This window comes from Coptis chinensis, chromosome 8 (assembly GCF_015680905.1).
Source record: "Coptis chinensis isolate HL-2020 chromosome 8, ASM1568090v1, whole genome shotgun sequence".
NCBI classification, from domain to species: Eukaryota; Viridiplantae; Streptophyta; class Magnoliopsida; order Ranunculales; family Ranunculaceae; genus Coptis; species Coptis chinensis.
The window spans coordinates 82,383,697-82,398,321 of NC_141463.1; the positions used below are offsets into that span (position 1 = coordinate 82,383,697).

Genomic DNA, 14,625 nt, shown 5'->3' on the forward strand with positions numbered 1-14,625 from the left:
ACCACATTGGATAATTAAATGGAAATAGGAAACTGGATTCAAATACATAACTGAGCTCAAAGAGTAATTAACAGGAAATCAGAAACTTTATGCAAATGCAATAACTAAACTCAAAAAGTAATTAACTAGAAACCTTGATGCAATTGCATTAAACTAACGTCAGATAATAACTAACGGGAAATAATCATCAAAACATAAATAATTAAAAATTGTAAACTAGATGCAAATGCATATAACTAACTTCGAAAAATAATTAATGAGAAATCAGAAATTGGATGCAGATGTATTGAACTAACCTCAAAGTGTAATTAACGGGAGATTGGAACCTAGATGCAAATGCAATAAACTAATATCAAAGACCAATTAACGAAACATCGAAAACTGGATGCAATAACTGTACTGAATTAACCTTAATGAATAACTAACGAGAAATCATAAAGTTGATGCAATTGCACTAAACTAACCTCAAATAATAATTAACGGGAAATCAGAAACTTGATGCAACTGCATTTAACTAACCTCAGAGAATCTCAGGGTACATATTTTTATGCCTTGTAAAGACAACTTTGGTTATAGTACATGTATTAGTCTTACATATTGGCATCTCAACGTCTCATGAAACATAGAGTTGATGTCTGTAATGAATTTTAACTTTGTTGTTGATTAGATTTTGCTTTGGGATGGAATAATACCAGCTAAAGAGCACGCAAAATTTGATATTCGGACTCACGAGCAAGTATCATTTTCTTGATCGGTACATAAACTTAGCTTCATTTTCCTTCTAGAATTCCTAATGAAAAGTAAAAAAATCTGGCATTGGTTTTATTTCAATTTTGGTTTTTATCCGACTTGTGCAGGGGAGCTAACCCGCAAGGAAGAGAATTCAACTTGACACACATTGCACGGCACGTCATGCCCAAGATCGGGAGTATGTTTGTTGACAAGATAGTCATGATTGGATATCGTCCGCGACAGACAGTCTGAGATGATGACTTCGGGATCATCGATGTTGTGTTTTTGTTCTTCATATTTGAGGAGACGAAGTTCACTCAAATGGAAAATTTAGTACTGACAATTTTATCCGCCAAACCAATAGAGTTGACAAATTAATCGAGCAGTAATTTATAGATAAACTTAATTCAATGTAATTTCAATCAGATTTTAGCTTATCCATGCGCCAAAAACCGCCTGCATCATTGCGTTAGGAATTGAAAATGTTTGGTGTCACTATTGTGGAATTTAACTCATGGAAGCTTCATACACTGATTCAGCACTTACAAATTACAATGTCCATAACAACAAAACCAACAGATTTAAGACACAGTTATCTCTTATGCCGTCCAACAATCTCCCACTAAGTCTCCAGCTTCAACTGATGCAGTCTCATGCGTCAACTGATGCAGCGTCACTAGGTTGATTATTTCCGAGCAGCTTGTCACCCATTCGAGGAGTACCATACGAATTCAGAGTAAACCAACCAAATTTTGGGTGTTTTTTGTTTTTTTTTTTGTTTTTTTTTTGTTTTTGTTTTTGTTTTTGTTTTGTTTTGTTTGTTTTTTTTTTTTTTTTTTTTTTGTTTTTTTTTTTTTTTTTTTTTTTTTTTTTTTTTTTTTTTTTTTAAAATTGTCCCACATCAGCGAGACTGAGTAGTTTGGTTTAGTTAATAAAGGGTTGCACGTGAACAGTAGAATAGGTGAAGGAAGAGTGAGGCAAATGATGTTAGCGATGTCGGGACGATGTGCCCACTCGGTGGATGCTCCTCCCCTGAGCCACTTTTTAATTTTAAAGTTGACTGGTCAAAATTGTTCTTTCTCAATTATTTATGACATATTCTAATTAAATTTCTGAATTTTATAGTTTCCAATTTTAGCGGAATAACGAGATTTAGTTAAAATGGACGTTGGCTTAAATAAATTATATAACTATGGATTTAGTTAAAGTGGATATTGAGCTTAAATAAATTATATACCAAACCAAAGCAAATTACATGTGGAAAATTAAATTATACAAAAAAGAACATCACAAAATATATAATAGAAAATGAAAAATAAATAAATAAATAATGGCAAACCAATAATGACAATTATTTTAAAATATATATAATACTGTATGAAACTAACATCAAAAGAACAATTAACGGGAAACAGAAAACTAAATGCAAATGCATCGAACTTACCTCAAATAATATTTAACGAAAAATTGAAAATTGGATGCACATGCAAGCATTAAACTAATCTTAAAAGTAATTAATGGACAATCATAATATGGATACAACTGCATTAAACTATCCTCAAAGAATAATTAATGAAAAATCAGAAACTTGATGCAAATGCATTGAACTAACCTCAAAGAATAATTAATGGGAAATTGGAAATTGGATGCAACTACATTGAACTAATCTCAAAGAATAATTAATGGAAAATCAGAAACTTGATGTAAATGCATTGAACTAACCCTGAAACATATTTGTATTATATGTAGGGGGAATAGAATGTCTCGACAAATATAGTTTTGCATTTTAAGTAGTGTTTATCATAATTCTTTTATTATGATTGGGAATGCCTTGCTATTCAAGTAACTTCAATATTATCAACGCTACATTGGGCATTCTCACAAAACTTCAATCAAACTTCTATTATTAAACCTAATAACAAAAAGAAATCGATGGGTTTTATCAAGATTTGGTGCTTCCTTTTTATAGAGAGTGGTGCAAGAAATCGATGTAACTCTACTGTATATCTAACAAAGTAGGCAGGTAAATCTTAAGTGATTATGTCATTTTTTCAATTAGTTCTGATAAGTTTGTACAAGACAATGTGTAGTATCAAACAAGATTGTTGTCCAGTCCTTCGAAAGTTTCAAATATGAGACATTGTTCAATTGAAAGTGTTTGGGTGGTTCTAGAATCTAGATGCTTTTAGGAAAACAACGGGTGATTCTCTAATGCGAATATAATTCTGATTTGTAGATAGCAGGGGTGTTACTGCTTTTGGCATTGTCTTCAGAAGAAACAATCCATTAGACCAAGATGCATTTTCATTTAGTCCAGGAGATTTTTACTTAGATATGTCAAGATGGGTTGATTCTTCATATACAAAAGATGGATTTTTCTTTGTGCTTCCCAATTTTTGAAAATTTCAAAGCCCCAATAAATAGCTGAAGAGATACAACCAACTGTTGTATCTAAACAGAGTAGGAAAGCGGTTATCGAATATGTTAAGGGCTTAATTAAATGTATTTAAAGCTTAACTGGTGGTTATCTCGGTAGTAAGGTGAGATTTTTGACTGCCCAAGTCTTTATTTTTGTTTTAATTTGATTCCCACGTTCAACTACATAGCATAGCGTAACATGTGTGATTTCGAATATATGTGGTAGAAAGTGTGTGTTGTTACCTTTAACAGTTCTATTAGTTGTGTAAATCTGACTTCTCTATTTCTTTATTCCGCATATATATAACGTACTTGAGAGAGGAGGAAGCAGTTCATTGTATTCAATCCGTACATAGCTACGTCTTAGACGACAAACCGTTAAGGTAAACCATGTTCCCATTGTTTCTGTTATGAGAGACTCCTTAGTTCTCCCTTTCTTTTGTTTGTAATATTGTTTGTGGATGTCATTTGCAGAGCCTGCTTTGGAACCACAAAATATTGCCATGCGTGGTTGAGAAATATGGTACAGATTATATTTTGATTCTTTTCATTTAGACAAGATTTTTCTTTATGATAGGCTATAATTTTTTATTAACAAAATGCATCTATTGTTCCAGTCTTGCAGCAATCCTGATTGTCTCTATTTGCATGAATTTGGCTCCCAAGATGATAGTTTTACTAAAGATGAGACAATTTCAGATTATACAAGGTATATCTTCATAGCTTAGGCTACTTTCCTTTCATAATTGTGTTACTGGGTTCATTGGATCAATATTAAGATGAGACATATCCTTATAAATTTGCCCACTTATTCATTTGCCCATTTTGCAATCGTACATTTTATTTCCTGAAATCACAAATTGAGCTTTTATAAGTCCCCTACCTACCTAATTTACGTCTTTCGTGATTTAAATATCGATAGTGTTGTTTTAACGTACTCAAATTTCATGGGTACCTAATTTAGTATTGCATGCGTGTCTAATACAATCTTAAACTACTTTTGAATGTTAAATGGTTAGAGATTACCCAATCATTTTATTTGAAAAAGCCGTGTGGTGTGATTCTCCAAATAGTTAAAGTTTGTTGTTTCACGCAGTCTTTTCGAATCTTCATTTCAACAGTTACTACACTATCCATGTCCCAGTCTCCGTCTTTGTAGATTGTACTACTATCATAATTTTGTTTACATGACATGTACAATTCATTTATACTCATACTTATTATTTTATTACATTAAATTCTTCACTATTGGTATACATCAATATTGTGACACATACCTTTTCCCATTTGTATCTTCTTTTTTTAATAGTGATTCGTTTCAAATATAGATTGATCAAATTGATAGTTCCCTTATGACAGACATGATTTGTTTTTCTTTATTTGAGTTTTCTGCTGAGCTTGAGCATGTTTGTATCTTTGTCCCTGTCTTGAGAAGTCAATATTGTTTCTCTATTCCCACGTCAAAAACCGTAAGACTACCACCTTCTTCACCAAAGGCTACCCGCTATGTTAATCAAGTCCATATACGTTGAAAGAGATTTCTTATATATATATATTTTAAATGGTGTAGTTGCTTGAGGCGGCTTGGTGCTTGACTGACACAGCGGCTAGAGAGTTAAAGCAAATAAAAGCTTTACTTCATGCACATTACCTAAGCTTATTGCTCATCTAGGAGGTTTGTGGTTGCTTTTGGATTCTCTTTGAAAATTGTATGTTGTTTTTTATATTTTTAATTGCAAAGTTATTATTTCCTTTAATTTGCTGTTGTTTTTGTGTCTTTGGTGATAACAAACCAGTAGCTACCTACTTCTTCTAGCCTTGAGCCCAGTCTTTAAGACCTTGAAAAGTTTAGGGTCATTGATTGGTAGAGAAAAAAAAAAGAAATGCCAAGACATATTTATTGCTCTATTAGCTAACCCATATGAAGGGTTGCATTCAATTGGTGAAATTCGATATCCAATCAAAGAGTCTAAAGTCGTCTAATTAGGATTGTCATATGTTCTATTGGTTGTACTTGCTGAGTTGATGAGAAACTGAATTTGTATCCTACCACATGGTTGTTGTTGCAAGTAACATGTGGTGCACAATACTTTTTTTGGAAAAAAAAATAAAAATATCAATTGTATCATGAAAATTTGATGGAGTCATTCTTCAAATCTATCATCTGTTTTATTTTTTAGCATGCTCTTTGTTATTATTCGTTGTTGTAAGTTGTGGATTAAATATTGAAATGGTAATATGTTGTAGAAAATATATATTTTGCATGAAATTGGAGATTCTTATATTTTTAGCAAGTTGTCAGTTGAAATTAAAACCCCAAAGATGAGTCTCGAAAAATAAGTAAGCGTCACATTTGGTTTTTCCATTGTTACTGAGGGTATCACACGAGATGATGATAAGGGATGTGGATTAATAGCCACGGCTTTGGCTACTAATTGGGTTATTCTCATCTCAACTAAAAGAGTCGAGTACTGGCCCGTAGGTTTGGCACTCTCAAGAAGGATCTTAGAAAATATGAAGAAACTCAAGTGACTAGGGCAAACTTAAACTCTTGCATGTTTCATTTATTGGTGAATTCTTATTATGCAAAAGCTACTATTAGTTTTCTGGAATTTTCTAAGTGCTTCATCAAAGGTGAGTATCTTAATTCTGTTATTTTAGATGCATATAATATCAATAATGTAACGTGTGTGTATATATATATTTATATGTTGCACATAAGTTTAATGATTATGAACAATTCTTTTATCCTTTTTTTTTTATGCAAGAACAATTCTTTTGGAATTCCACCTCAGTAGTGAAGGCATTAGCAGGTAAGGTTCGGTTTTCTTTCTAATTTAGTTTTATATCTCATTAACCTATATCTTCGTGTTTCTGTGAGCTAATCCAACTTATATCATGCCCATCATCTTTAAGAGTTAATGTGAAGGGAAGAGCTAAGTAGCTAACAAGCCAGGAAGAACTAGATAACAATGTCATTGCTACTGTATATGAGGACAAGTCAGAGTGACCTACTACATATAGTGACTAAGGGGTGTACTTTAATTCTTATTGATGTAATCTCATATGTAGATTCAATATGACCCTTTGTAATACATGGTAACTAGGTAATATGCCTCAGATGCTATTGTAACTCCTTTTTTTCGATGAAACCAACTGACTATTATTGGAAATTTAAGAGATTTTATTTTCTATTTCAGTTTTATCTATTGAATCCAAGTCCATGCCCAAGGTTTTTCCATTGTTACAGAGATGCACTAACCTTTTTTCTTTCTCATCTACAACTACAATGTGCACTTGCTAGGATGAGTCTAACAAACATAATTGAAAGGCTCAAATTACGTGTGATTTGGAAATCAACTTATTAGCATATTACTTATATACATATTTCTTTTAAAGATATTTCCTGGGTCATCAAATCGAATTGAAGTTCCACTGAGTAAAATTTTGTATGCTTGAGCATAATTTGGCTATAAGTTTCTATTAGTTTTATTCATGCCATTTTTTTTTTTGTTTTCCCTCTTTACAACTCATTTGTACTTCATCTCTACATTGAATTGTTTGCACAGAGGCGCCTTTGCTCCCCTTTCTCAAGCTTTTTAATTTTAGTATTTGTAGTACACTACAATACCATATTGCTGAATAACTTAGAAGTACCCAAATTAAGCATAACACGTCAAATTTACAAGCTTAAATTAACATGCCCGGCCATAGGACGGGCAAAATAGCTAGTTCTTTTATTATGACTGGGAATGTCTTGCTATTCAAGTAGCTTCAATATTATTAACGCCACATTGGGCATTATCACAAAACTTCAATCAAACTTATATTATTAAACCTAATAACAAAAAAAAATCGATGGATTTTATCAAGATTTGATGCTTCCTTTTTATAGAGAGTGGTGCAAGAAATTTGAATGAGTGATTAATGTAATTTTCATATCTGCTCTGCATAGTTGCTAATATTTTTTAGAATAATTTAATATAATGACACCTGTTCGTAGGACGGGTTCGAAAGCTAGTCATAAAACGGATATATGAATCCCAGTAGCTATGGTGGCAGTGATTAATGATCATTTGGTGGTGCCATGTGAACACAGTTGGCAATGAGGGAAGCAGTAATTAGTCCAAAGAAGATGACGGTATTGTAGATACATATATTTAACCTTGTACAAAAATTGTTTTGAAATTCGAAAAATCTGGACCGTTAGATAATTTTATAACATTGTAAACAAAATTTGATACGTCTAGACATCTTCAAATGTGCTGATTTTTTCTAAGAATGATCTATATTGTTGGGTGAACATCACCACAAAAAATCAGCTTCTAATTCATTGTTTTTCTTGGTGGAGTTTTTTTGGAGTTCGTATAAGTGGAGTTCATATAACGGGCAGGTACAACTATTGTACGCTATTAATTTAACCACCTTGCTAGGATGAAGGTTAGAAATTCTAACAGAAATGGTTCCAGTTCTACTTTGAGGTTCAGTATCAACTTCACCTTCTCAACTCTAAAGGTGGCACTAAAGTTTTGGTGAACACACCTGAAAACCCTCCACCGCGGAGCTATACAGATTCCAAACCAATGGACAATCCAAGTTATACCAAAATAGTTGTCTAATATTATTTGCTGAATAGCACGAGGTGAACTCATCTGGAGGATATGCACAGCCAAACGTTGAGCACTGCACTGAGTGGTGTAATTCAGGACTACACCTTCAGCTCCACCCCAATAGCCATGAATCTGACTTGAGGGGTAACAGGTGTTCAGGCCGGCCTTCAGGGCACTGCATGCTCTTCCTTACTCAAGGCGGGATAATGTGTTTTGGGCGTCTAAGACTTTACCCTGGGCACCTATTCGGATTGCAATCCATCACCACTCCACCAAGAATGACTCTTCAACTGTATGTGTTTGATAGACTAGAGATGGCTTCCTGAAAAGTTTGAAGTACATGTGAAATAGTGGATCTATTTTCGAATGCGCAAACTCCCTCTCTCCTGTGGTCTTTACTGGGTTTTCATGGAATCTTGATTTCAAACACAATCTTCTTAGGCGTACATGTACATCTCATAGATTGTTGCTGGGAGCTAGGTGTGTGGATTTAAGCGAAAACAACCTCTATGCCAGTTGAGGGTCCAAGAGTTCACTTAGGCGTATATTCGATCTTGGTCTATTTAGCCTTTACCAATCCAATCATCCTATTTTATTTCTTTAGCCTGATTCCTGAACCACCACGTACAGATATGCGTGAATTTGAGTACCAAAAGCGCAAAAATAATTGAGTCAACTTTAAAATTAAAAAGTGGCTCAGGGGAGGGGCATCCGCCGGGTGGGCACTCTCGTCCCTACTTCGCTAACATCCTTTGCCTCTCTTCCTTCACCACCTATCCTAGTAGTTCACGTAACCCTTTATTAACTAATCCAGACTACTCAGCCTCGCCGATGTGGGACAATTAAGAAAATAAAAAAAGTCCAAAAAACACCCGAAATTTGGTTGGTTTACTCTGAAGTCATATGGCACTCCACTCGGATGGGTGACAAGCCTGCTCGGAAATAATCAACCTAGTGACGCTGTATCAGTTGAGGCTGGAGACTTAGTGGGAGATTGTTGGACGGCAGGTTTTTTGGCGCATGGATAAGCTAAAATCTGATTGAAATTACATTGAATTAAGGTTTAGGACCCCAATTTTTATGTAGGTGTTCTAATGAACAATTCCACTTTTTTCTATAGTGTAGTTTGAGTTATTGGTGGGTCCTCGGTCAGAAATGGATGATATTTGAGTAGTCAGTCCTTCTGTTTTTTATGGTATATTGGTATATGATCCCCGAGTTGAGTTGCTTGATTTAGAATTTAGAGGGCAATAGACCTAGACACATGAAGGTTGAAACAGGCTTTCTTGAAGTGGGTTTCATTAAAAGAATGTATACTGTATTTTGGGTGTCTGGGAGAGTGAGTGTGACAAGCTTCCTAATTTTCTTCTTTTGCAGCTTGTTTCTGAGAGTGTGAAAACAAAGCAGGGGCAGAGCTTTCTTCTTTCTGAGAAGCAGATGATCGCAAAGCAACTCCTGCAAGCAAAGGTTGCCGAGTATGAGATGGAGCTGGAGAGTGAGAGGTGTGTTCTCTATGTTTTATACTTGACTTTACATTCTCCTGATGATTCTTTAATGTATCAAGCTATTCTTTTAATCTTTTTCTAAAGGTATAGAGAGAAGTTCATACATTTTCGATTGGCGAAGTATATTGCATCAATAAGCAGCATGTTTTTTCACCTCTTGTAAAATGCATCATTTATCCCTTAAGAAAAATTTGTCCATGATTTTGATAACAGGACATTGTCAAGGATGTGTTAGTCCACATTGCATTGAGAGTTGAGACCAATAGACCAAATATGGTGTGGTTCACCTTATGGCCATCTCCATAGCACCCGAACTATGTCTTTCTACTGTAGACCAATCAGCAAGCCATTATTATCATTGTCAATAAGCTTTGCAAATTGTTCATTTTCCCACCTTATTAGCATTGTTTTGATATAGAAAAATCTTCACGAGTTTCTAAAATTTAAAAAGCCAGATGTCCAGGCCCATAAATTCTGAAACTCCATTGCTTTTTTCTCGATCCGGAAGTACATAAAATTGTTTGTTTGTTTTTTTTCTTCTCTTTGAGTTTGAAGTACAAAATACCTACATTGAATCTGAATGGGGAGTTTAGATTTACCTTTTGTTTCAAAAAATAAATTCAAGTAAATAGGTGAAGATTATGACAGTGGCCTCTTTGGTATTCTATGTAAGCGAAGTCTCCTTTGTGAATTCTACGTGTTTTGAAACTTATTCCACTTTTATGACGTCATGTGGTCGTGTGGGTCACTACAGTTTATACTATCAGTAACTTGTTCAGAAATTTTAGATGTTAGGAAACAATGCATTTTATCTCCCTTTTTTAAATTGTAATTTAGCATCATTTTATTGAAAAATTTGCTACCTTTGCGTCAAGGCTCCGGATGTTCTTTTATGTGGAGTTACCTGTGATGTCTTAATTTGTATATTACAATTTCGCATCATTTGGTCGAAAAGTTCACTACCTATCCATCAAGGCCCCGAAAGTTCTACTTTGTGGAGATAACCGTGATGTTTTATGTTTGTGTCTAGCACTCTAGCAACAACCAATTGGCTTGAAATATTTTATGCTTTCCATGCACAAATGTCTAAGGTTAGTTACTCCAAAGCAGAGATGAGAGGAAGAGGCTCGAGAACGAACTTGCTGAAGTTAATAACGCTATATTGGAGATGACTTGAGAAAGCGGGGAGGCTGCAATTCAGAGACTTCAACATGAGGTGAAGGAGTGCAAATCAATACTTAAATGTGTTGGGAGATTTCACTAGAAAGTCACACCTCAATCTAGTTACTTTCTATCCCAAATGATTTCAACTTTGAGCTCACACCAAGGAAATCACCCACCCAAGACTTTGGTAGTTATCATAACAAACTCAAACAAACAAAACTACTAATTTATCATCACCCATAGAAAGCAAACAATAAATAAGGAAGTAAATATGCAAAGAGACACAAAGATTTAGGTGGTTCGGTAAATGTTACCTACATCCACACAAGAGCCAAGTTTCATTTATAGCAAAGATTGGAGAGTTTACAAGAGATATCAAGAATAAAGAACAAGAGGCCTCACTCAAACCCTAGCTCAATCCCATAATACCCAAGAAATGAATCTCTCAAAAAGTTATCTCAAAACCTTAATCTATTTCTTTTATATAGGTACACATAGAAAAAATGTGAGAAATATGGGCTTGGGCCCGAAATATCGACAAATCATCGAAATTCCGAAAAGTTTCAGAACTCTAAAGCTTGCTGGTGAGATACCGGAGTTTCATTCGCTTGATGGTTCCACAGCCCAACAATCTCCCACTTGGAACCTTCGAGATTCTACATGCACATCACATCTCAATTGTAACAACTCAATCCAAATCCAATTTATTAATGAAACACTCGGCTCATCCATCATGGTCTTCAAGCAAGAAGACCCACCGAAGTTGAACACAACTTCAACTTCTCAGTAGGCACGGTCTTGGTCAACATATCCGCTGGATTCTCACTCCCTTGGATCTTCTCAAGTGCTAAAACCTCATCCTCCAACAGAGATCGGATAAAATGATACCGAAGACCAATGTGCTTGGTCCTAGAATGAAAGGCGGAATTCTTAGCAAGATGTATAGCACTCGGTATCCTTTGTGTAACACACTTCTCTCTTGCTTCATCCCAAGCTCTTCCATCAATCCCTCGAAACGGATCATCTCTTTGCTTGCCTCTCAGAACGCCACATACTCGCTACGTGGTAGACAAAGCAACAATCTTATGTAATCGAAATCCAACTCATCGCGCAATAGCACCTCTTTGTAAAGACATAACCAGTAGTGCTTCTTCTGCGATCTACTTCTCCTGCAAAATCGGCATCCACATACCCTTGCGGGTTCACAACACCCTTCCATAACATAGACATTTCTCGTAGTACCTCCTCGGATATCTCAATATCCACTTCACGGCTTCCCAATGTTGCTTTCCAGGATTAGACATAAATCTACTGACAGCTCCCACTGCTTGGGTTATATCTCGACACGTGAAAACCATGGCATACATAAGACTTCCAATGGCAGAGGCGTATGGTACCTTAGCCATGAAGTTTCTTTCCTCAACCAGATCTTGGGAGAGTGTTCCTTGACAACTTGAAGTGGATCGCCAAAGGTGTGCAAACCGGTTTTGCACTACCCATGTTGAACCTCTTCAATACCTTCTCAATACTTTCGGCACCGGAGACAATTCTAGAATACCTTTCTGCCTATCTCTTATGATCCTCATCCCTAGAATCTGTTTCGCTGCACCCAAGTCCTTCATAGAGAACTCACTTGCTAACTTCTCTTTCAATCTCCCAATTTCTGACATATCAGAACTCGCTACTAACATATCATCAACATATAGCAACAGGATGACGTAGCTGGAGTCGAACCTCTTGAAGTAGCAACAATGGTCAGCGTTGCACTTATAGTAGCTATTTCCTTGCATGAAATTATCAAACTTCCTGCACCTAACGCCTGGGGGCTTGTTTCAAACCATAAAAGCTCTTTTCGAGCCCAAGATACCATATTCTATTTACCCTTCTTGATGAAACCCTCTGGTTGCTGCATGTAAATTTCCTCAACTAGGTCACCATGGAGGAAGGCAATTTTAACATCCAACTGCTCAAGATATAAATCTTCCGCTGTAACAATACTCAACATTGACCGAATGGTATTCGGCCACCATCGGGGAGAATATCTCTATGAAGTCAACGCGCTTCTGCTGAAAAACCCTTGACTACTAGCCTCGCTTTGTATCTCTCGGGAACCATCATGTTCCTCTTTGACTCTAAACACCCATTTGTTCTCGTAGAGCCTTCTTACCCGTGGGTAGTATGGCTAACTCCCATGCCATTAGAGATGAGGGACTTCATCTCATCTTGCATAGCAAGCTCCCACTTACTTGCATCACTCGCGCCCAATGCTTCATCATGGCATTGAGGCTCGCCACCATCGATGAAAGTAGCAAAGTAATTCACATAGGTGGAGGGTGGATATCTCGCACTTGGTACATGGCCCTGGATGTCTTCCGGGGGCGCGAGATGGAGATGGACTCGGTGGTGTAGTATTCTCATTATTCTCCGAGTCACTACTAATGTCATCTCTCGATTTGTGGGGCTCCACTATACCCACGACTTACATCAAGTCTTCCAACTCAACATACTCGTACTCCTCTCGTACCCGATTTCTTGGTTTTGTGCTTCATCTCTACGCCCTTGTACATCACCTTCTCATTAAACACAACATCTCTACTACGAATGATTTTCCGATTTTGATCATCCCAAAAGCGATACCCAAAATCATCACCGCCATAGCCGATGAAGGTGCACTTTAGTGACTTAGCATCAAGCTTGCTTCTAGGTTGGTCACTAATGTGAACATAGGACACACAACCAAACACCTTCAAATGGGAAAGGTTCACATCCTTCCCGCTCCACACTTCCTCTGGAATCTTAAAATCCAAAGGTACTGATGGTCCTCTATTGATCAGGTAAGCTGCTGTGCTAACACTTTCTGCCCAGAACTGCTTGGGCAAGCTTGCTAGTGTACGCATACACCTAGCTCTCTCTGTCAGTGTTCTATTCATCCGCTCTGCAACCCCATTCTGCTGAGGTGTCCCTGGTAAAGTCTTTTCCATCTTGATGCCATTGTCAGCACAATACTTCTTAAAACCTGAATCCTCATACTCTCCACCGTTGTCGGATCTCAGCTTCTTTACTTTCAAGCTTGTCTCATTCTCAACCATGGCCTTCCAAGTCTTGAACACTTCAAATACTTCTGACTTGTGTCTCAAGAAATAGACCCACACCTTCCTAGTATGGTCATCAATGAAAGTCACAAAATATGACTTTCCGCCAAGTGAAAAGACATTAGCTGGCCCTCAGACATCTGTATGAATCAACTCAAGCCTTCTAGCTTTCGGAGTCTGACCCATTCTCTGAAAACTCACCCGCTTCTGCTTTCCAAATACACATTTCTCACATAAGTCAATTTCAGTCGACTGTAACTTTGGGAGTTTACCAGAAGAGTGAAGGATTTTCATTCCTTTCTCACTCATGTGACCAAGTCTGCGGTGCCAAACATTCGGATCCTCTTTGCCATGTACCACAACAATCGACTCACAACCATGTGCAGTAATGTAGAGAGTACCATCTTTCTTACCATTTGCAACAACCATTGAACCCTTCGAGACCTTCCAAGTATCACCGGTAAAGACTGTAACAAATCCTTCACTTGCCAATTTGCCCCACAGAAATCAAATTCTTTCTCAAATCCGGAACGTGTCTGACGTCCCTCAATAACCATGACGAGCCATTCATCTTGACATGCACGTCACCCTTGCCGACAATGTCACAAGGTTGGTCATCACTGAGAAAGACCGTTCCAAGGTCACCTTCGGTGTAGTTCTCAAGGAACTCTCGATGTGAGGTAGCATGGAAAGATGTGTTGGAATAAAGTACCCAAGACTCCTTCTTGTGCTCCATCGAACATATCAAAGCATCATCTACCATCTCAACAACATTAGCTTTTGATTCTTTTTCTTGTTCTTATTAATGTTGTTGTTGTTTCTTAGTGCCGGGCAATTGTTACTATAGTGGCCATGCTTACCACAATTGTAACATACAACTTCACTTATGTCTCGAGGATTGTGTTCAACGCTTTGCAATCAGGGGGCTTGAGATTTTGATCTCCCCCTCCACTTTTTCTTACTACGACTCCTGTTTGAATTTCTTTCCCTACTTTCAGTGCTCAATGCCGACCCTGAAGATGAAGGACAATCCTGTCTCCGGATTTCCTCGGTTAGTACCATACTAACAACGTGCTCAAATTTCAACTTGGTCATTCCCGCAGA

At 36.7% G+C, this 14,625-nt stretch overlaps 1 long non-coding RNA gene across 1 annotated transcript; it reads left to right on the forward strand.

The window, feature by feature from the left end:
* The first annotated feature begins 3,618 nt into the window (after window positions 1-3,618).
* Window positions 3,619-5,461, forward strand: LOC147483519 (uncharacterized). The gene is made up of 3 exons (XR_015206831.1): window positions 3,619-3,673; window positions 3,768-3,859; window positions 4,721-5,461. It is a non-coding gene; the product is annotated as an uncharacterized LOC147483519 (long non-coding RNA).
* The last annotated feature ends 9,164 nt before the right edge of the window (window positions 5,462-14,625 follow it).